The sequence below is a fragment of the Lynx canadensis genome, chromosome C1 (assembly GCF_007474595.2).
Source record: "Lynx canadensis isolate LIC74 chromosome C1, mLynCan4.pri.v2, whole genome shotgun sequence".
In the NCBI taxonomy this organism is placed as follows: Eukaryota; Metazoa; Chordata; class Mammalia; order Carnivora; family Felidae; genus Lynx; species Lynx canadensis.
Window position 1 is genome coordinate 26,695,614 of NC_044310.1, and position 23,236 is coordinate 26,718,849.

General features: G+C 39.3%; 1 protein-coding gene across 3 annotated transcripts in view; it reads left to right on the forward strand.

The window, feature by feature from the left end:
* ZMYM4 (zinc finger MYM-type containing 4) overlaps window positions 1-23,236 on the forward strand; it is a 148,461-nt gene that overhangs the window by 13,655 nt on the left and 111,570 nt on the right. The window contains exon 2 of one of the 3 annotated variants that reach the window (XM_032594254.1): window positions 19,325-19,386. The exons of the other annotated variants lie outside the window; for them this stretch is intronic. The gene's annotated coding sequence lies outside the window, so the exon portion shown is untranslated. The remainder of the gene's footprint in view (window positions 1-19,324; window positions 19,387-23,236) is intronic. 3 annotated transcript variants of the gene reach the window in all.

The following is a 23,236-nucleotide window of genomic DNA, read 5'->3' on the forward strand; positions in this document are numbered from 1 at the left end:
ATTTTTAATTGGGTAGTTTGTCTTTTTGTTGTTGAGTTGTAGGAGTTCTACATACTGGATGTTAAACTGATCAGCTACGTGGATTTGGAATATATTCTCTCATTCTGGGGGTTTTCTTCTCATTCTTTTTTTTTTTTTTTTTTTTCAACGTTTATTATTTTTGGGACAGAGAGAGACAGAGCATGAACGGGGGAGGGGCAGAGAGAGAGGGAGGGACACAGAATCGGAAGCAGGCTCCAGGCTCTGAGCCATCAGCCCAGAGCCCGACGCGGGGCTCGAACTCACGGACCGTGAGATCGTGACCTGGCTGAAGTCGGACGCTTAACCGACTGCGCCACCCAGGCGCCCCTTCTTCTCATTCTTGATAGTGTCCCTTGATCCACAAAAGTTGTCAGTTTTGATGAGGTCTAATTTATGTTTCCTTTTGTAGCTTGTGCTTTTGTTGTCATATTTAAGAAATCATTGCCCAAATCTAAGATCATACAGTTTTTCCCATATGTTTTCTTCTAAGAGTTTTGTAGTTTATCTCTTTTTTTAAATAAAGTCCGTTTTTTAAACGTTTATTTTTGAGAGAGAGAGAGAGAGAGAGAGAGGGAGGGAGGGAGAGAGAGAGAGAGAATCCAAGCAGGCTCCTTGCTCCATGCAGAGACTGATAGAGGGCCTCTATCTCATAACAGCGAGGATAGGACCTGAGCCAAAATCAAGAGTCGGATGCTTAGTCGACTAAGCCACCCAGGCACTCCTAGTTTACCTCTTTAAATTCGGTCTTTAATAATTTTAAGTTAGTTTTGTTTGTGGCATAAGGTATGTGTACAATTTTGTTCTTTTGCATGTGGATATCTAGTTTTTCCAGCACCATATTTGAAGTCTGTTCTTTTCCCCATTGAATGATCTTGGCACCCTTGTCCAAATCATTTGGCCTTGTATTAATCAGTTTGGGCTGCTGTAACAAAATACCATAGTTTGGATGATTTACACCACAGAAATTTATTTCTCACAGTTCTGGAGGCTGGGAAGTCTAAGATCAAAGAGCTGGCAAGGTAGATTTCATTCTGAGGCCTCTTCACTTGGCTTGTTGGCAGCTGCCATCTTTGCTTTGTGTCCCCACGATCTCTTTGTGTGTTCTGAGACAGAAGTGAGCAAGCTCCCTGGTCTCTTTTTAGAAGGGCACTAATCTCATCATGAGAGCCCTACCCTCATGACCTCCTCTAATCCTAGTTACCTACCAAGGGTCCCATCTTTAAATATCATAACATTGGTGTTTCAGTCTTCAAAATATATATTTTGGGGACACACCTACTCAGTATATAAACATATATGTAAGGGCTTATTTCTGGATTCTCAATTTTGTTCCATTGGTCTAGTATCGCCTTGTTGATGGTACTACACTTTTGATTACTGTAGCTTTGTAGAAGTTTGAAGTTGGAAAGTGTGAGTCCTCTACTTTGTTTTTACTTTACTTTTTTTTTTTTTAACGTTTTTTTATTTATTTTGAGACAGGGAGAGACAGAGCATGAACAGGGGAGGGTCAGAGAGAGGGAGACACAGAATCTGAAACAGGCTCCAGACTCTGAGCTGTCAGCACAGAGCCCGACGCGGAGCTCAAACTCACGGACTGCGAGATCATGACCTGAGCCGAAGTCGGCTGCTCAACTGACTGAGCCACCCAGGCACCCCTGTTTTACTTTTCAAGATGTTTTGGGGTACCTGTGTGGCTCAGTTGGTTAAGTGTCCAATTCTTGATTTTGGCTCGATAATGATCTTGCGGTTTATGAGTTCAGGCCCCATGTGGGTTCTGTGCTGACAGCTTGGAGTCTGCTTGGGATTCTCTCCCTCTCTCTCTGCTTCCCAACCTCCCCCTCCGCCCAGGTAAACAAACAAACAAACAAAAGATTGTTTTTGGCTATTTGGCATCCCTTAAAATTCCATATGAATTTAGGAGTCTTTTCCTATTTCTTAATTTTTTTTTTAATGTTTATTTTTGAGAGAGAGAAACAGAGTACAAGCATGGGAGGGGCAGAGAGAGAGGGAGACACAGAATCCAAAGCAGGCTCCAGGTTCTGAGCTGTCAACACAGAACCCGACACGGTGCTCGAACCCGCCAACTATGAGATTGTGACCTGAGCCGAAGTTGGATGCTCATCTGAGCCACCCAGGCACCCCTCTTTCTTAAATTTTTTAAATGTTTATTTATTTTTGAGAGAGAGACCAAGTGTGAGTGGGGGAGGGGGGAGAGGAGAGAGAGAGAGAGAGAGAGAGGAGAGAGGGAGAGAAAGAAAGAAAGAAAGAAAGAAAGAGAGACTCAGAATCCAAAGCAGACTCCAGGCTCTGACTGTCAGCACAGAGCCCAACGCGGGGCTTGAACTCACAGACTGTGAGATCATGACCTGAGCTGAAGTCGGATGCTCCGACTTTTTTTTACCATTTCTACAAAAAATGCCACTGGATTTGGGTAGGGATTGAATTGAATTTGTAAATCTCTAGGGTAGTATTGTCATCCTACTATTAAGTCTTCCAATCAGTGAATGCAATGTTTTTCCTTTTATCTTTGTCCTTTAAAAACTTTTTTTATTAAGTAAACTCTATCCCCAATGTGGGGCTCTAACTCAACAGCTCCAAGATCAAGAGTTGTATGTTCTATTGACTGAGCCAACCAGGTGCCCCCATCCTTTAAAATTTCTTTCAACAGTGTTTTGTGCAAGTCTCCTCAGTGTACAAGTCTTGTACTTCCTTGGTTAAATTTTTTCTAAGTCTCAGTGTAATACACCATATTAATAGAATGAAAGAAAAAACTTACATATCATCTCATTTGGTGGAGAAAAAAATTTGAAAAACTCCATCATACTTTCATTATAAAAGCACTTAATAAATTAGGAATAGAAGGGAACTTCCTCAATATAATAAAAGCTATATATGAAAAACCATAGCTAACATCATATTTGATGGTGAAAGACTGTAAGGCTTTCTCCTAAGATCAGGAATAAGATAAGGATGCCCTCTTTGGTACTTCTAATCAGTGTATTTGAAGTTCTAGCCAGAGCAGTCAGACAAGAAAGAAAAGGCGTCCAAATTGGAAAGAAAGGTAAAACTATCTCTTATTTACAGATGATACGATTGTTCATATAGGAAACCCTTACAAATCCACCAAAAAAATCCCAAACCCTGTGAGAGGTAATAACAAGTTCAGCAGAGTTCAGAATAAAAAAATCACCCAAAAATCAGTTGTGTTTCTTCACACTGTCAGTGAATAATCCTGAAAGGAAATCAAGGATATTATTTCACTTATATTAGCATTGAAAAGAATAAAAATAAATACTTAGACATGTGTCTTTTTTTTTTTTTTTTTAATGTATTTATTTTGAGAGAGAGAGTGTGAGTGGGCAGGGGCAGAGAGAGAGGGAGACAGAGAAACCCAAGCAGGCTCCACAGTGACAGCGTGGAGCCCAACGTGGGGCTTGAATTCATGGACTGTGAGAATCATGATCTGAGCTGAAGGGTCGACGCTTAACCTACTGAGCCACCCAGGTGCCCCTTATCTGCATCCTTATAACTTAACATCAGTAGTTCTTGAAAGTTTCTTCCCTTTTTGGCCAAAAAGATCTACCTAGGCTCATGCTATACGTTACTATCTCATATTTGGAATTAACTCCCAGGAAGCCCTGGTACCTTTTCAGTAGGAAATGGTAATTTCAGACTATAGTCTGAACTGAGATAAGCTTTTTGAAGTTAGAGTCTTTTTGAGACTCTGTTGCTTGTGTTTTTCACATTTACTCCTCAACCCACATCTGGCTTTTCCATCTGTTTCTCCACTGAAATTCTCTTTAAGATCACTGAAATAACCTAAGAATTACCACGTCTAATGGATGCTTTTCTTACTTGATCTCTTACACATCTTACTCTGTTGTCCATTTCCTCCTTGAAACTTTTCCCTTACTTACAAGGTGGCATTCTCATGGTTGTTTTCTTGAATTGTTCTTTTCAGTCATCTTTGACTCTTCCTGCATGCCCAATAAATGTTTCCTTGGTCTCTGTTTTTCTTGGGTAATCACCTACAGTAGTTTTAACCACTACCCATTAAATACATATGTGATTTTCCCTTGTACTTCTTTGCTTCTTTTGCATGTGTGTGTCTAAAACTCAAAATCTGTGTTTTCAGATGTATGCTTTGACTTGTGCTAACAAATACTGCTAATTTAGTGTGCCTACAATGGACTCTTTATTCCCCTTGTAAGTACTTGCTCTCACAAATAGTGCCCCATTCCTTCCCTACCTGTTGTTCTTTCTGTATTCTCTTAGTTAACCCTCTTCTAGTCACCCTGGTTAGAAACTGCTCAGTCATTTTTTTCCTCTTTACCTTATCAATCCAATTTTAACTGGTGAGTCTTATTGAGGTAACTTCACACATGATTTGTAAAACTTTATTTCTATTGCCAGCAGCCTGGTTATGGTACTCATTTTGCTTGCTTTGTCTTCTTACTTTCCTTGCCTTTAAACACTCTTCTTTTCCCTCCCTTTTCTAGTGTTCCTTTCCCCCATTCATTTTATTCAATAGAGACTGATTTATCTTCAGAAATGAAAATCTCTTCATCTATATGGTAACAATTTGGCTCCCTTAATAATATTTCAGTTCCCCAAGGTAGGTACTGTTCACATTCTCTTCCTGTGGCGAGAGGCAGGTTGCCTCACAGCTCTGACTCTCTCTCCTAGAAATGTACTTTTCCTTCACGGGAAAGTTTTTTTTTCTGATTTTCTCTGCTACTGTCATGCTAGTCTTGGTAGGGGTCCTGCTTGGCCCTATAAGCCTGATGTAGAGATAGAATCTTTGCTTAATTCCACCCAGCACAGCTGAGATCAGGTTGTGACTTTTAAAGACTTTTTTTTAAGCAATCTCTACACCCAGCATGGGGCTCAGATTTATAACCCTGAGTTTAAGAGTTACATACTCTGCTGAATCAGCCAGCCAGGTGCCCCTCAGGTTATGACTTTTAAAGAAGACTATCAAAAGTTGAGTATAGTAGGAGGGAATTATAAACCAATACAGTATTCTCTCCATCTTCCCCCTGTCCCCCCCCCCAAAAAAAAAAAAATCTGTGGTTTTTTTTCCTGTGGTTTCAGTTACCCACAGTCAACCACGGTCCTTCCGGAAGTAGATGATCCTCCTGTTGCATTGTCGGAAGGTCAGTGGTATAACGCTAAGTTACAGTGCCTAGATTCACCTTTCATCTCATCACATAGGCATTTTATCATCTCATGTCAACACAAGAAGGGTGAATACAGTACTGTGAGATATTTTGAGAGACCACATTAACTTTTATTGCAGTATAGTGCTATAATCGTTTTATTGTTGTTAGTCTCTTACTCTAATTTATAAGCTCAGCATTACCATATGTGTGTATGGTTGGCCCTTGAACAACATGGAGGTTAAGGGCACTGTCCCCCAACCCCCTGGTCATATCTGCCTATAACTTTTAAAAAATTTTAGAGACGCCTGGGTGATTCAGTCAGTTAAGCTTCCGATTTAGGCTCAGGTCATGATCTCGTGGTTTGTGAGTTTGAGCCCCGCGTCGTGCTCTATGCTGACAGCCCAGAGCCTGGAGCCTGCTTCGGATTCTGTGTCTCCCTCGCTCTCTGCCCCTCCCCTGCTCACACTCGGGTCTCTCTCAAAAATAAGTAAACATTAAAAAAATTTTTTTAAATTTTATCTAGTATTAAATAATATCTTTACCCAAAATGGGGCTCAAACTCCCAGCCCCAAGATCAAGAATCATGTGCTTTGCTGACTGAACCAGTCAAGCACCTCTGCCTATAACTTTTGACTCCCCCAGAACTTAATTAACTTAATACCCAATTTTAACTGGAAGCCTTATTGATAACATAAACAGTTGATTAACATATTTTTTATGTTATATGTATTATGTACTATACACTTAACAATAAAGTAAGCTGGAGAAAAGAAAAAAAAATTTTTTTTTAATGTTTACTTATTCTTGAGACAGAGACAGAGCGTGAACAGGGGAGGGGCAGAGAGAGAGGGAGACACAGAATCTGAAACAGGCTCCAGGCTCTGAGCTGTCAGCACAGAGCCCGACGTGGGGTTGGAACCCACGAACTGTGAGATGATGACCTGAGCCGAAGTCGGATGCTCAACCGACTGAGCCACCCAGGCGCCCCAAGAAAAAAAAATGTTTTTAAAAATATCATAAGGTAGAGAGGGGTGCCTGGGTGGCTCAGTTGGTTAAATGTTCAATTCTTGATCTCAACTCAGGTCTTGATCTCAGGGTTGTGAGTTCAAGCTCTGTGTTGGATTCCATGCTGGGCTTGGGCTCCATGCTGGGCATGGAACCTACTTAAAGAAAAAGAAAACAAAATCATATGGTAGAGAAAATACATCCACAGTATTGTACCATATTTATTGATAAAAGTGGATAAGTGGATCTGTGCAGTTCAAACCTATGTTGTTCAAAGGTCAGCTGCGCTACTTGTAATAATTTACTATTTCCAAAATTTTAAAACGGCATATACAAAAGGAATATAAAAGGGGTACCTGGCTGGCTCAGTTGGAAGAGCATGCTACTCTTGATCTCAGGGTTGTGAATTTGAGCCTCACGTGGGAAACAGAGATTACTTAAATAAATAAAAACTTTAAACAAAAAAAAAAAAAAAAAAAAAGGGAAAAAAAAAAACCCTTCATTTCCAAGAAGGATTAATAGAAGGAGAAAGCTTATTATGTTGGTTACAATTTCTTTATGTGTATTTGTCCAGATTTAGCTGTTTCCACAAAGAATTTGGGGTAGTTTTACAAAAAGATATACAAAAGAAGATTAAAAGAATTAAGGACCATGGTAAAGGAAAATATAGATATGATAATTCTAATGTTGTGATTGATCAGAGTTAGTTAAATATGTCCCATATCACATAGAGCAAATATTACTGTACTGTGAAGAAACAGCATTTTCTAGCACTGATTCTAAAAGTAGTTACAGATGTGAATCTTTAGTAGGAGACACTGAGTAATGAACAATGTCTTCAGTAACATTTTCTTTCTAACAGAAGAAAGTAGTCTCAATTTCTCGTGTCTAGGTTTTTGTGTAAACGTGTCTTTATATCCTTTGGGTAAATAATTAGGAGTGGGATTGCTGGGTGATATAAGTTTTCTCATATTGTGTTTTGAGTTATTTATGTATTTTGGATACAAATCCTTAGATATGTGTTTTGCAAATATTTTCTCCTGGACTATGACTCATCTTCATTTTCTTAACATTGTTTTCTTCAAACAGCAGAAATTGAGATTGAGGCTGATGAATATACCCATATACAGAGACACAAACTTAATTTTGTGGAAATCAGATAGATAACAGCAGAGTACCCAGGAGAAAACATATCATGGTGTATTTGTTTTTAATTAGCAATATGCTTCAGAATCCCCTGGGGGAATTCCATCCCTGCTCCTGTGTAATACACAAATGTGTAGTCCTTATCTATCCCAGACCTTCTGAAATAGATTAGGTGGAGGATTGCAGAGTAGGAGCCACCATCACAGAATTTGACCTTGGTCCTTAACAGTAACGTGGTTTTTGTTTCCTTAAGGATAAAATAGAAAGAGATAAATCTAACTCTTAGTGGGTTTCAGTGGGTTAGTGCACAGGAAATACTAGCATATACTAGGTGGTAATTTCTAGAGGCAAAGGGGGAAGGACCTGGAGCCAAGGATAATGTCATGGAAACCTTTGAAGTCATTGCCTAGAAGTGAGAGTGAACATTATTTTTTTCTTGCTTTCCTTTCTGTGTAACACTTGAATTATTTAAGAAGTAAACGGGGGTGCCTGGGTGGCTCAGTCGGTTAAGTGGCCGACTTCGGCTCAGGTCATGATCTCACGGTCTGTGAGTTCGAGCCCCGCGTTGGGCTCTGTGCTGACAGCTCAGAGCCTGGAGCCTGTTTCACATTCTGTGTCTCCCTCTCGCTGACCCTCCCCCGTTCATGCTTTGTCTCTCTCTGTCTCAAAAATAAATAAATGTTAAAAAAAAAAAAAAAAAGAAGAAGTAAACGTTGGCTCCAATTTTTTCATTCAACCTTTTTGTTCCCCTGAAATTGAATATGATGTTTTCTGATCTTGAATTCCGTTATATCATAGTAACTTCCTTGCTTTTTAATGTGATCGTCATAGGATTGTTCTTAGAATTTATGTCAGTTGAAGTATTTCTCTCAAGATAGTTATAGAAAATATGCATACTTACTGTCCTTCGGTTTTTCTTCATGTTTGATGTTTTTTTATTTATTTAATTTAATTTTATTTATTTTATTATTTTTAAAAATTTTACTTTTTATTTTTTTAAATTTACATCCAAATTAGTTAGTATATAGTGCAACAGTGATTTCAGGAGTAGATTTCTTAATGCCCCTCACCCATTTAGCCCATTCCCCCATCCCACACCCCCTCCAGTAACCCTCAGTTTGTTCTCCAGTTTTGAGTCTCTTGTGTTTCCCCCCTCCCTGTTTTTATATTATTTTTGTTTCCCTTCCCCTATGTTCATCTGTTTTGTCTCTTAAAGTCCTCATATGAGTGAAGTCATATCATTTTTGTCTTTCTCTGAATGACTAATTTCACTTAGCATAATACCTTCCAGTTCCATCCACGTAGTTGCAAATGGCAAGAATTCATTCTTTTTGATTGCCGAGTAATACTTCATTGTATATGTATATTTATACACCACATCTTCTTTATCCATTTATCCATCGATGGACATTTGGGCTGTGTCCATACTTTTGCTTGTTGATAGTGCTGCTATAAACATTGGGGTGCATGTGTCCCTTTGAAACAGCACACCTGTATCCCTTGGATAAATACCTAGTAGTGCAATTGCTGGGTCGTAGGGTAGTTCTATTTTTAATTTAGTATTATTTTAAATTTAAAATATAATTTTAATTATTTTTAATTGAGGAACCTCCATACTGTTTTCCAAAGTGGTTGCACCAGCTTGCATTCCCATTGATGTCTTAACATAAAAGAGAAGTAAATATTTTCCTGTGTTTTTGTATATGGAAAATTAATTTTTTTACATCTTTTTAAAAAAGTTAATGTATTTTGAGAGAGAGAGAGCATGTGTGCACACACATGCACACGCACAAAGTGGGGGAGGGGCAGAGAGGAGAGACAGAATCCCAAGCAAGCCCTGTGGCTGATTCAGGGCTTGAACCCACAAACTGTGAAATTATGACCTGAGCTAAGATCAAGAGTTGGACGGTTAACTGATTGTGCCTCCCAGGTGCCTGAAAAATTAATTAAAAAAAATGTTTTTTAACATTTATTTTTGAGAGACAGAGGAGACAGCACAAGCAGGGGCAGAGCAGAGAGAGCAGAACTGTGAGATAATGACCTGAGCCGAAGTCAGACACTCAACCGACTGAGCCACCCAGGTGCTCCATCTAAAATTAATTTTAATGAAGCAGTATTCAGTAATTATGAACAAGAAAAAAAAGTGCTGCATCTAGCATCAAAGAAGGATTTACTTTGTTTGTTTAGTTGTCATTTGTTGGAAGAAAGTAACACAGGCCCCAAAATAATGAGTTATTTTCAGGGTCGTTAAATAATAAATTATATTAGGAAAAAAGCTTCTTGTTTAGTGTGAGGAATACAACTCTGTATTTAAGATGTTTCTAGTTGATCACTACTTTTTTTTTTTTTTTAATTATTTTTTTTTCAACTATTATTTATTTTTGGGACAGAGAGAGACAGAGCATGAACGGGGGAGGGGCAGAGAGAGAGGGAGACACAGAATCGGAAACAGGCTCCAGGCTCTGAGCCATCAGCCCAGAGCCCGACACGGGGCTCGAACTCACGGACCGCGAGATCGTGACCTGGCTGAAGTCGGATGCTTAACCGACTGCGCCACCCAGGCGCCCCTGATCACTACTTTTTTAAAGCCTTTGATAATGGACATTTTAAAATATAAATGTTGAGCAAATAGTTCGACTAATGGTCATGTATTTGTCATTCATCTTCTTTAAACAGTAATCAACTTTCTGCCTGTTTTATTCGTTCCTCTCATGTCTTTCCCTGTAACATTTTATTTTTATTTTATTTTATTTTATTTTATTTTATTTTATTTTATTTTATTTTATTTATTTATTTTTTTATGTCTCTTTCTTTTTTTCATTTACATTCAAGTTAGTTAGCATATTGTGCAACAGTGATTTCAGGAGTAGATGCCTTAATGCCCCTTACCCATTTGGACCATCCCCCCTCTTACAACCCCTCCAGTAACCCTCTATTTGTTCTCCATATTTAAGAGTCTCTTACGTTTTGTCACCCTCCCTGTTTTTTATATTATTTTTGTTTCCCTTCCTTTCTGTTCATCTGTTCTGTCTTAAAGTCCTTATATGAGTGTCATATGATACTTGTCTTTCTCTCATTTCGCTTAGCATAATACCATCCACGTAGTTGCAAATGGCAAGATTTCATTCTTTTTGATTGCTAAGTTAATACTCTGTTGTGTGTGTGTATATATATATGTATATATATATGTATATATACCACATCTTCTTTATCCAGTCATCATCCATTGATGGACATTTGGGCTGTTTCCATACTTTGGTTATTGTTGATAGTGCTGCTATGAACATAAGTGTGCATGTACCCCTTCGAAACAGCAAACCTGTGTCCCTTAGATAAATACCTAGTAGTGCAATTGCTGGGTCGTAGGGTAGTTCTATTTTTAATTTTTTGAGGAACCTCAGTACTGTTTTCCAGAATGGCCGCACCAGCTTGCATTCCCACCAGCAGTGCAAAAGAGATCCTTTGTCTCCGCATCCTCGCCAACATCTGTTGTTGCCTGAGTTGTTAATGTTAGCCTTTCTGACAGGCGTGAGGTGGTATCTCATTGTGGTTTTGATTTGTATTTCCCTGATGATGAGTGATGTTGAGCATTTTTTCATGTGTCGGTTGGCCATCTGGATGTCTTCTTTGGAGAAGTGTCTGTTCATGTATTTTGCCCATTTCTTCACTGGATTATTTGTTTTTTGGGTGTTGAGTTTGAGAAGTTCTTTATAGATTTTGGATACTAACCCTTTATCTGATATGTCATTTGCAAATATCTTCTCCCATTCTGTCGGTTGCCTTTTAGTTTTGCTGATTGTTGCCTTTACTGTGCAGAAGCATTTTATTTTGATGAGGTAGGTCCCAATAGTTCATTTTTGCTTTTGTTTCCCTTGCCTCCGGCGACGTGTTGAGTAAGAAGTTGCTGCGGCCAAGGGCAAAGAGGTTTTTGCCTGCTTTCTCCTCGAGGATTTTGATGGCTTCCTGTCTTACATTTAGGTCTTTTATCCATTTTGAGTTTATTTTTGTGTATGGTGTAAGAAAGTGGTCCAGGTTCATTTTTCTGCATGCCGCTGTCCAGTTTTCCCAGCCCTACTTGCTGAAGAGACTGTCTTTATTCCATTGGATATTCTTTCGTGCTTTGTCAAAGATTAGTTGGCCATACGTTTGTGGGTCCATTTCTGGGTTCTCTATTCTATTCCATTGATCTGAGTGTCTGTTTTTGTGCCAGTCTCTATAGCATTTTAATGCTAATTGTAGACATATTTCATTTCACTTTTTTTTTTAAGTTTGTTTATTTTGAGAGAGAGAGAGAGAGAGTGTGAGCCAGGAGAGGTGCAGAGAGAGAGAGAATCCCAAGCAGGCTCTGTGCTGTCTATGCAGAGCCCCAACACAGGGCTTGATCTTAAGAGCCATGAGATCATGACCTGAGCTGGAACCAGGAGTCAGGCGCTTAACTGACTGAGCCACTCAGGTGGCCCTTGTTTTACTTCTTAGTACACAAGTATACATTTCTAACACACACAGTCTCTTTTTAAAAAAAAAAAAAATCAAAATAACATTATCACATGGAACAAAATCAACAGGCTTCCTTAATGTCACCTGATATGTGTACAACTTTATTTGTTTCACAAAGTCAGTAGCTAAAACAAGGTTTGTGGGGACGCCTGGGTGGCTCAGTCGGTTAAGAATCTGACTTCGGCTCAGGTCATAATCTCATGGTTCATGGGTTCAAGCCCTGCATCTAGCTGTGTTGACTTGACAGTTCAGAGCCTGGAGCCTATTTGTATTCTGTGTCTCCCTCTCTTTCTGTCCCTCCCCTGCTCATGATCTGTCTCTCAAAAATAAATAAACATTAAAAAAAATTAAAATAAGGTTTGTGCGTTATGTATCTGCAGCCTCTTTTAATCAGTAAATCTCCCCATTTTAAAAACTGCTGTTTAGGGGCGCCTGGGTGGCGCAGTCGGTTAAGCGTCCGACTTCAGCCAGGTCACGATCTCGCGGTCCGTGAGTTCGAGCCCCGCGTCGGGCTCTGGGCTGATGGCTCAGAGCCTGGAGCCTGTTTCCGATTCTGTGTTTCCCTCTCTCTCTGCCCCTCCCCCGTTTATGCTCTGTCTCTCTCTGTCCCAAAAATAAATAAACGTTGAAAAAAAAAAAAAACAAAAATTTAAAAAAAAAACAAAAAACTGCTGTTTATTTTTAGAAGACACTAGCTGATTTGTTCTGCAGCATTTCCCACATTCTGGGCTTTGTTGATTATATCCTGGTGTCATTGGACATATTACTCTGTTCTTCATGTTTCCTGTAACTGGTAGAAGTGTGATTAGATTTAGCTTCAAAATTTTTTTTTCTTGTCTTAAATTTTTTTTTTTTTTTTTTTTAGTTTAAGTAGTCTCTGCACCCAGTGTGGGGCTTGAACTCACAACTCCAAAATCAAGAGTTGCACACTTCACTGACTGAGCCAGCCACGCACTCTAAATTTTTCGTCTTTTTTGGAAAGAATTCTTTATTGGTATGTCACCGCTAGTGGAACCATCGCATTCATCTTAGTTCAGGGGATGTCAGCGTAAACCATATATTTAAAAGTTCCCCTTCAGTTTTTACCTGAATGGTTTTAACATTCATTAACTAATTCTTTTTTTAAAAGATTTTATTCCATAAGTAATCTTTATACCCAGTGCAGGGCTTGAACCCACAACTATGAGATCAAGAGTCACACACTCCACTGAGTGAGCCAACCGGGCGCCCAATAATTATTTCTTGATTCACCGTTTCGTTAGGGGTTATAAAATGATGATTTCCTAAATCTTTTATTTCTCCAGTGTCTATTAGCTATGATTATTTTATAGAGAAGAACTTTTCCTTATCAACTAACATTTGGTTTCTTTGTAACCGTAAAATATCATTAATATAAGACAAAGACAAGACAAGATATATAAAAAAAGCCCCAAAACAAGAAGAAAAGATAAATGCTGGATTCTTTTTTTTTTTTAATTTTTTTTTCAATGTTTTTATTTATTTTTGGGACAGAGAGAGACAGAGCATGAACGGGGAAGGGGCAGAGAGAGAGGGAGACACAGAATCGGAAACAGGCTCCAGGCTCTGAGCCATCAGCCCAGAGCCTGACGCGGGGCTCGAACTCCCGGACCGCGAGATCGTGACCTGGCTGAAGTCGGACGCTTAACCGACTGCGCCACCCAGGCGCCCCAATCTTTTTTTTTGTTTTGTTTTGTTTTTTTTGTGTTTTTTTTTGTTTTTTTTTTTTTTTAAATTTTTTTTTCAACGTTTATTTTTTTTTCAATGTTTATTTACTTTTGGGACAGAGAGAGACAGAGCATGAACGGGGGAGGGGCAGAGAGAGAGGGAGACACAGAATCGGAAACAGGCTCCAGGCTCCGAGCCATCAGCCCAGAGCCTGACGCGGGGCTCGAACCCACGGACCGCGAGATCGTGACCTGGCTGAAGTCGGACGCTTAACCGACTGCGCCACCCAGGCGCCCCTCAACGTTTATTTTTTATTTTTGGGACAGAGAGAGACAGAGCATGAACGGGGGAGGGGCAGAGAGAGAGGGAGACACAGAATCGGAAACAGGCTCCAGGCTCTGAGCCATCAGCCCAGAGCCTGACGCGGGGCTCGAACTCCCGGACCGCGAGATCGTGACCTGGCTGAAGTCGGACGCTTAACCGACTGCGCCACCCAGGCGCCCCTCTTTTTTTTGTTTTTAAGAATGAGTTGATGAAGTGATACAGCCTTCACAAATGACCAGTGAGAGTTATTTTTTGAAGTAAGGGGAATAAAGGCAGTATCATGGTAAATTACTATAAATAGATTTATTTATAATTGTAGTCTATTATGCCATCTTTGGTAGATAAAAGCCTCTTCAGATTAGCTCTTCTGTCATTTTGTCATGACTGCTGTAGTCTTTGATAATTTCCTTGCTTTCTGGTGCAAGATGAATCAAACTCATCTGTATAATCCCTACTCCAGACCTGAAATCAGCCATATCTTCCAGGAGGTCTGGTTCCTTTTAGTGGGAAATGGTATTAAGAGACTGTAACACTTGACCACTTAAAAAAAAAAAAAAATTTTTTTTTAATGTTTATTTTTGAGAGAGAGAGAGCACGTGAGTGTTTACGTAAGCAAGGGAGCAGCAGAGAGAGAGGGAGACACAGGATCCGAAGCAGGCTCCAGGCTCTAAGCTGTCAGTCAGCTCCAGTTTAGAGCCCAGCCCTGGGGTTCAAACTTGTGAACCACGAGATCGTGACCTGAGCCGAAGTCTGACGCTTAACCGACTGAGCCACCCAGGCCCCCTAACACTTGACAACTTTTTAAAGTTGTACCATCTTAAGTTTCTGTCCATGTAGGAAGTGTCCTAAGTATTTAGGTAGGGACTTAAGTATTTTTCGTGTTCATAATTAGATTCATTTGAGGACCATTTAAAAAGGTTAAATGACAAAGATTCTTATATTGAATATGATATTTAGGTTATTTCTAAGAAAAATCTAAAATGAAATAAAACTAATAAAAGTTAAAAATAAAAGTATGCCAATGTGTCAAAGTTGCAAATACAGCAAAAATTCGAATTTTAATATTAAAACAAAATTATTCATGGCAAAAGTAATTAACTATCAGTACTTTCTGACTTTGTTGAAGCTGTAATTCACACTGAAGATATAACTGCCATGAATCATTATGTATCGAAAACCTTTGTATTGGCATATATAAATCAAAAGTTTTAATAGTTTAGAGGAACTGAAGTTCAACTGAACTTAGTACACTTTGAGAAAAACATGACCATCTTTACATTTTCATGCAAACATTTTCATGGAACATTTATAAAATTTAGTCATAATTGACACATAATTCACACAGCCCTACCACTTGGAAATTTTAGAACTTCTAAGCATTTCTTGGGTTAAACAAGTTGAAGCTAACTTCAGTTACAGACAGTTGAGAATATGACGAGTATGTCAGTTATACCTGAATAATAACAGCAAAAGAATGTAACAATGAGAGCAAACCATATCTTGGGATACAAGCAGAGCTATACTCCAAAGAGAATATTTTGCATTAAATGCTTTTAGTTAAAAAAAAAAAAAAGTGTGTATTAGCTGTATATGTTTGAACAATGAAATAAACCTGAGGAAAGCACAAGGGAAGAATTAATAAAGTCAAAAATATGTGACAAAAAAAATAATATGTGAGAAAAAATGAATTAAGTAGAAAATGTATAGACTGAAAAAGGATCAGATTCTTTGTGAAGTGACCAATAAACAAGTTACTGACAAGTCTAATTGAAGAAAAGAAAACAAATAGTGTTGAAATAAGGGCTGTAACCATAAATAGTTTGGGGATAATATGTTGAAATTTTTTTTTTAAGTTTATTTTTTGAGAGAGAGAGGGAGAGAGAGAGAGAGAGAGAGAGAGCATGTGGGACGGGCAGAGACAGAGAATCCCAAGCAGGCTCTGCACTGTTAGTGCAGAGTCCACTGTGGGGCTCAAACTCATGAACTGTGAGATCATGACCTGAGCTGAAATCAAGAGCCGGTTCCTTAACTGACTGAGCCACCCAGGTGCCCTAAACTTTTTTTTTTTTTTTTTTAATTTTTTTGAACGTTTATTTATTTTTGAGAGAGAGAGAGAGAGAGACAGAGCATGAACGGGGGAGGGGCAGAGAGAGAGGGAGACACAGAATCGGAAACAGGCTCCAGGCTCTGAGCCATCAGCCCAGAGCCCGACGCGGGGCTCGAACTCACGGACCGCGAGATCGTGACCTGAGCTGAAGTCGGACGCCCAACCGACTAAGCCACCCAGGCGCCCCTGCCCTAAACTTTTTAAGATATAATTAACACGATCCTTTAGATGAAATGGAAGATTTTCTGAAATAAGTTGCCAAAACTGATTCAAAAGTTGGAACACCTGAATAGGCCAGTAACCATTTAAAAAATGGCAGTTGTCAAAGAACAGCCATTCCCTGCCCCCCTCCCCCCTAGTTTCTAATCTTTCTTTGTACCATTGAGGAATAGTCCATTTCCATGTTTTTAATAATATATACCAAAATAGAAAAGGTCTCATACCAAGATGCTAATAAAGATCTTGATATAGGGGTGCATGGGTTGGTTCAGTTGGTTAAGCATCTGGCTCTTGATTTTGGCTCAGGTTATGGTCTAATGCTTTATGAGAGCCCCTGCGTTGGGCTCTGCACTGACAGCGTGGAGCCTGCTTGGGATTCTTACCTACCCCCCACTCCCTCTGCCCCTCCCCTGCTCCAGCACACATGTGCTCTCTCTCAAGATAAATAAACAAAAAAGAGACCTTTTTAGGGGCGCCTTGGTGCCTCAGTTGGTTAAGCAGTCGGTGCCTCAGTTGGTGCTGACGGCTCAGAGCCTGGAGCCTGCTTCAGATTCTGTCTCCGTCTCTTTCTGTCCTTCTGCTGCTCGTGCTGTCTCTCTCTCTCTCTCTCTCTCTCTCTCTCTCCCTCTCTCTCAAAAATAAACATTAAAAAGGTTTTTTTTTTTAAAGATCTTTTTATATTTAGTATTCATTTCCTAGCAATAAAGTCTCTTTTTTATAAAACTAAAAATAGAGGGTTCTTTCCTTTACATAATAAAACATATGTGTTAGAATCCAGCAGTCATTCCTTGAGATTTAGGAAGGATGCCTGCTATTACCATGGCTATGACTGTTCTGGAAGTTCTAGGGCAATATAGTTAGATGAGGGGAAAAAAGCATAAATCTTGGAAAGTTGGAGAACAAAATTACGATTATTTTCTGATGACACACTTATTTGCCTGGAATTCTCAAGAGTATCAGTACAAAATATTTCAGGGCTAAGAAGTAAAAATTCAAAAGTGAAAGCAATCTGGAGGAAAAGAGAAAGTGTATTAGAGTTGTAATAGGGAATTGTAAAATGTCTAGTTACAACATTAAAATATTTTTAAAAATCCCATGAAACTTAGTAACTTTGACTGTAAGTAGTTGGAAAATATTTTTAAAAAGTGATTCAAAAAGCAATAAAAAATTAAATTCCTTGGGATAAACCTAAAAAGTATGAGACTTAAAATGACAAGAGTTTACCTAAGGACATGGTAATAAAAAAATAATAATAGTCACAACACAAGTAATCTTTATGAACATTGTTTTAAACACTTAATTCATTTAATTCTCAAAGTGACCTTATAATACAGTGTTATGTTTGAGGGTAACGGAGAGGTAAAATGCCTTGTCAGGGTAATTTAGATGCTAGGATAAGGAATGATGGGATTGGAACCCATTCAGGCTGTGTCACTCCAAACTCCAGAGAATCTGTAACCATTATGCTTTGATGGCTCTTGAAAAAAATAAGTGATATACCATATTCCTGGATGGGAAAATCCAATATAATCAAAATATATGTCTCATAAAATTAATATTATTATATCGGTGTCCCAACAGGATTTTGTTTTTCTTTTTCATGGTAAGGAGGGTAGAATTTGAGAAAACAGTGATGAACTTACTAGGAATTATAAGTAGGTGAAAGATAGCCAAAACAGTTATGAATTAGAAGAGTATTGGGGGAGTGGAGGAGTAGAGGAAGTGGGTACCTTGTTTTATAGGATTTTGAATATAATACTGACATAGGTATGCTCAAATTATTACAAATAAAGAGATTCATTTCTGTGTATAAGAATATAGTTGTAAGTTATTCTTTAAATTGTGTTTGGATGGTTTTCTGGTCATTTGGGCAAAAGATAAAGTAAGCTCTTTTCCTCCAGATACCAAAACAAATTCTAGAGGGATTGAATATATGGATATAAGAAAATAAAGGTATTCCCCAAAGAAAATATAGGTAAATACAACATCTTGATACGGGAAATGCCTTTTTAAGCATAAACCAAAAAAAGGTAATTCAAAGAATAATTGATTTGACTACATTGAAAAAATTGTCACATTTTTAAAAAGGAAAAAGTGTTCAAAATATCTGACTATCAGAAGTGACTGTTTTCAGAAGAATGGGGTACTCAGCAGATAAAAGCAGATAACCACTTTAGGAGTCATCTTAGAATTCCTCAGTGCTCCACATCCCTAATTTCCATCCAGTCACCATTCATGCTTCCATTCAACAAATGTTTGAGTGTCTGTTACACACAAGGAACCATTGTAGGAAAGAGGATACAGTAGTGAATAAAATGGAGAAAATCTCTGCTCTTACGTAGTTTATATTCTGTTGATGGGAGAGAGAACTATTAGTCAATTAATGCAGAACATTTAAAATGGGACACTTCTATAGAGAATCATAAAGCAGAAAAAGGGTATACATTGTGCTGTTGTGGAAGTGGCATTGCAGTTTTAGATAGAGGCATTTAAGCAAAATCTGAAGGAAATGAGAAAGCCAGCCACAGGGGTATCTTAAGAGGAAGAACATTCCAGGTAGAGGGAACAAGAAAGCCAAAGTTTGTGACGCAGGAGAATGCTGTGTATATTTTATGAACAGCAAAGTGGTGGTAGCTGAAGGTAGGTGAGTAAGGTAGTGAGTAGTAGGAGATGAGATCAGGGAGGTAACTAAATCTTGGAGAGGTTTTTAAGACCAGGTAATTCTTTGTTGTAGGGGTTATAGTATACATTGCTGGATGGTTCACAGCATCCCTGGCCTATACCCACTAGATGTCAGTAGAGCTCCCTAGTTGTAATAACCAAAAATGCCTCCAGATTTCACCAAATTTTCTAGATTTGGGAAGCAACATTGCCCTTGCTTAAAAACCACTGCTCTACTAAATGGCGGTAGTCCCTTTGAGGAAGGCTTTGGAGGAATATTTATGGTGTGTCCTTGCTGTAATGGTGCAGAGCTTTTCCTCAGGTGGACCCAGTCTCTCCTCAGTTACAAAAGGCTGTGGGTCTGTGAATTGACCAGGTCTGGAAAGTGGGCAAATGCCCATGACTTCCACTATGATGATTCAAGTCGGTTTTTGGCCACCAGATTTAGGCATTTTTCTGTTATATAGATTAAACTGCCCATCTATTTCATTCCTAGGAACATCGTGATCAATTAGCCACTGCCAAAGATCCCTGCGGGCCAAAGCATTCTGATTACCGGTACGTCCTCGCTGCCCTTATCTTTGGAGTTAAGTACTGCCACTTGGCCTCTGCTACTTTGGGATCCCATCATCCTCAGTGAGATCAGGGAGCTCATCTCAGTGGTGACATTCCCTGAAGTCGTACCTGACTTAAAAGAGAGCAGCCACACAGCTTTTTCAAGTATGTGGTGCTTCCCTCACTAATTATAGTGTCTTCTGGGCCTTCTCAGGGTATGTAGTTGGGTAGTAGGTTGCAGAGGATAAATCCACTTCAATATTCCTGTCTCCGTAAACCTTTGGATTTTCTCTTCCACATAATGCCAGTGGAACTCTAGTATTTCAGCCTCATTAAACCTCATTTAATATTCATTGGCAGTGTTAGAATAATTTTGATTTGCATTTCCTTAATGATTACAGCTATATTGTTGAGTGTAAGTTTCAGTCAACAAGTAGGCTATTAGAGCCATCTGCAACTGCACAAGTTATCATAGAATCTGTGGTAAGCTCACTCATATTGATGAATTCTAATCTCCTTGGTCTAATACCCTTAGCATCGATTTTCACACATATTCCTCAGGTTTTTTCCTTTATATATTAACAGAATTTTGGCATTTTTTTAGTGCTTAAGCTATTTTCTCTTGAGTCATGCATACGTATATCTGTTCCTCTAGAACGTGCTGAGATTTGAACCTAGTTATGGGTGTAGTGTCAACAGGGTTGGTTGTAGTTGGTCTTGAGGAGAATGAGCATCCTCTTCCAAGTCATTTGCAGAACGTAACAATATCACAGGATTTCCAGCAAAGGAAAGCTGCTCTCTATATACAGAAGAGTAAGTTAGTGCCACTGGAGGTGTGAAGTTGTTTTTTTCATTCTGATTTGACCACATGTCTAAGTTTCAGGGTTCCATTTTTTTTTTCCCTAGTCATTGCTCTTACTTTCACATGAGAAACTTAGACTATGAATTCACCTGTTATAATTCAGCTACTTGCAGAATCAAATTTTGCATTTGATTTTTAGCAATATGAATCTGAGGTTATAAGAATAAAGAGGTGTTGAGATTTTTTAAATGTATATTTTTGAGAGAGAGAGCGTGCACGTGCGTGTGAGCAGGGGAGGAGCAGAGAGAGAAGGAGACAGAGGATCCAAAGCAGGCTCAGTGTTGATAGTAGAGGGCCTGATGTGGGGCTCAAAGTCACTAATCTCGAGATCATGACCTGAGTCAAAGTCACATGCTCAAACGACTGAGCCAATTAGGCGCCCCTGAGATTTCTTTAATACTGTCATGACAGTACTGTTTTTCAGACTGTGATTTAATCTGACAGTTAACGGACTTGAGCTTATTTTTTGTGTACCTGTTCAAGAGCATTTAGAGAATCCATCTCATATAGCAGACCTTGTAGTCATCTGTACTGCCTTAACAGTTCAGTACAATAGCCATTTGGGGTCCTAAGGCACTTGCTTCTGTTGGCACCTCATCACAGTCAACCACAGTTGATAGCTTGATTAACTGTGATGCCACTGCATGCTGGGGGTTATTAGCATCCTATTTCCTGTTTGAGGCAGAGGGCACAACCAAGCCAATCTTCAAATCCCATCTTTGTAGGTATGTTTACTGTGACCATTGCAGTACCAACTCAGAAACCACACATTAATTTGAACAGGGAAGTTTAATATAAAGAATTACTAACCAAAAAAAAAAAAAAAAATTATTAACCAGTAACAGAGAGTTAACCCTAGAGGGCAAAGAGAACTGTGAAGTATACACAATAGAATGAGCAACCACTACCTCTAGGGCTGGGGCATGGTAGCAAGGATGGATGGAACAAATCTGGAAGATGCCGAATTTTCCAGTTTGAAGGCTGAGACTTTCAGATCTTGTTGGAAAGGGTGTGTTACACTGGATGCTGGAGAAGTGTGAAGTGCTGCAAATTTTCATTATCAAGCAAGAAACCCCCTTTTGGGGGACTGAGAAAAGTTACTAGGAAGCCCCTTTCTCAATCTAAGAAGCCAGCTGGAACACGGCATAATTCTTTGGGAAGTGTTTGGCCCATAAGAGTGCTGCAGAAACTTGCTGCACAGCTGTCAGTGCAGGGTGCTGACAAAACTTGCCGGGAAACTACCCATGGGGTTGCATATGTGTCGCTGAGACTTGATGGGAAGTTGGAGCTTGGGGAGAGGGCTGTTGGGTGTTTTGCATACCATTGTTCTCCACTGGAACCAGCAGGTTAGAGCACACTAATTGGAAGAGAACCTACTTCTGTCTGGAGTCTTCCTCGAGTGCCATTTGCTGAGAAGGTTAACATTTTGCCAGCTGGCAGAGAAGAAATGTTTACAGGTACCAGCTTCATTATTGCAAAGCAGGGCAGAGAGGAGTGGATTTGGAGTCGAGAGGCAATATATTTATAATTGGTAATGTCAGATATTTACATTTCTAGTACCCTTCATTTCTTTGGGTAGTCCCTGATTTCCATGTGGTGTCATTTTTTTTTTCTTCAGATACCTTTAATAACTTCTTATTAGGCCGATATGCTGGTGATGAATTCTTCCAGCTTTTGTACATCTGGAAAATTCTTTATTTTGCCTTTTTAAAAAATAAAATAGTGGTAGAGTACACATAACCTAAAATTTACTATCTTACCTGTTTTTTTTTTTTAAGTTCAAGTAAATAAATACCACCCAACGTGGGGCTTGAACTCATGACCCCGAGATCAAGAGTTGTATGCAACTGAGCTAGCCAGGTCCTCCATTTTACCCCTTTTTAAGTGTACATTATTTATCTGTTTTTGAGTGAGAGAGCACACCTGTGTGCACATGAGCAGGGGAGGGGACCGAGGGGGAGAGAGAAAATTGTTGTTTTTTTTTTTTGAGAGAGAGAAAATTTTAATCAGGCTCCACATTCAGTGCAGAATCCTACATGGGGTTGGATCTCACAACTGTGAACCAAAATCAAGAGTCAGACACTTAACCAACTGTGAGCTACTCACATGCCCCTGTTGATTGGTTTTCATATGTTGAACCAGCCTTGCATTTTATTTATTTTTGAGACAGAGAGAGACAGAGTATGAACGGGGGAAGGTCAGAGAGAGAGGGAGACACAGAATCTGAAACAGGCTCCAGGCTCTGAGCTGTCAGCACAGAGCCCAACGGAGGACTCGAACTCACGAACTGTGAGATCATGACCTGAGCCGAAGTCTGATGCTTACCGACTGAGCCACCAGGCGCCCCTATTTTATTTATTTTTTGAAATGTTTATTTATTTTGGGGAGATGGAGTGGGGGAGGGGCAGAGAGAGAGAGAGAGAGAGAGAGAGAGAGAGAGAGAGAGACACAGAATCTCAAGCAGTCTCCAGGCTCTGAGCCTGTCAGCACAGAGCCCGATGCGGGACTCGAACCCACAAAGCGCGGTATCATGACCTGGGCCAAAGTCAGACACTCAACCGACTGAGCATCCTTGCATTTTAGAAAGAAGTTTTACTTGGTCATGGTATATAATTTTTTTAATATGTTGCTGAATTTGATTTGCTAGTACTTTGTGGTGCCTTTGTCTGGCTTTGGTATCAGAGTACTCCTGCCCTCAGAGAATGTATTAGGAAGTTGTTCCCTAATTTTTGTTTTTTTTTTGGGAAAAGTTTGAGAAGGATTGGTATTTTTCTTTAAATGTTTTTTTGGAATTCACCAATGAAGTCATCAAGTCCAGGACTTTTTTTTTTTTTTTTTTTTAACGTTTATTTATTTTTTGAGAGACATAGAGAGACAGAGCACAAGTTGGGGAGGGGATAGAGAGAAGGAGACACGGAATCTGAAGCAGGCTCCAGGCTCCGAGCTGTCAGCACAGAGCCTGATGTGGGGCTCAAACTCACAAACTGTGAG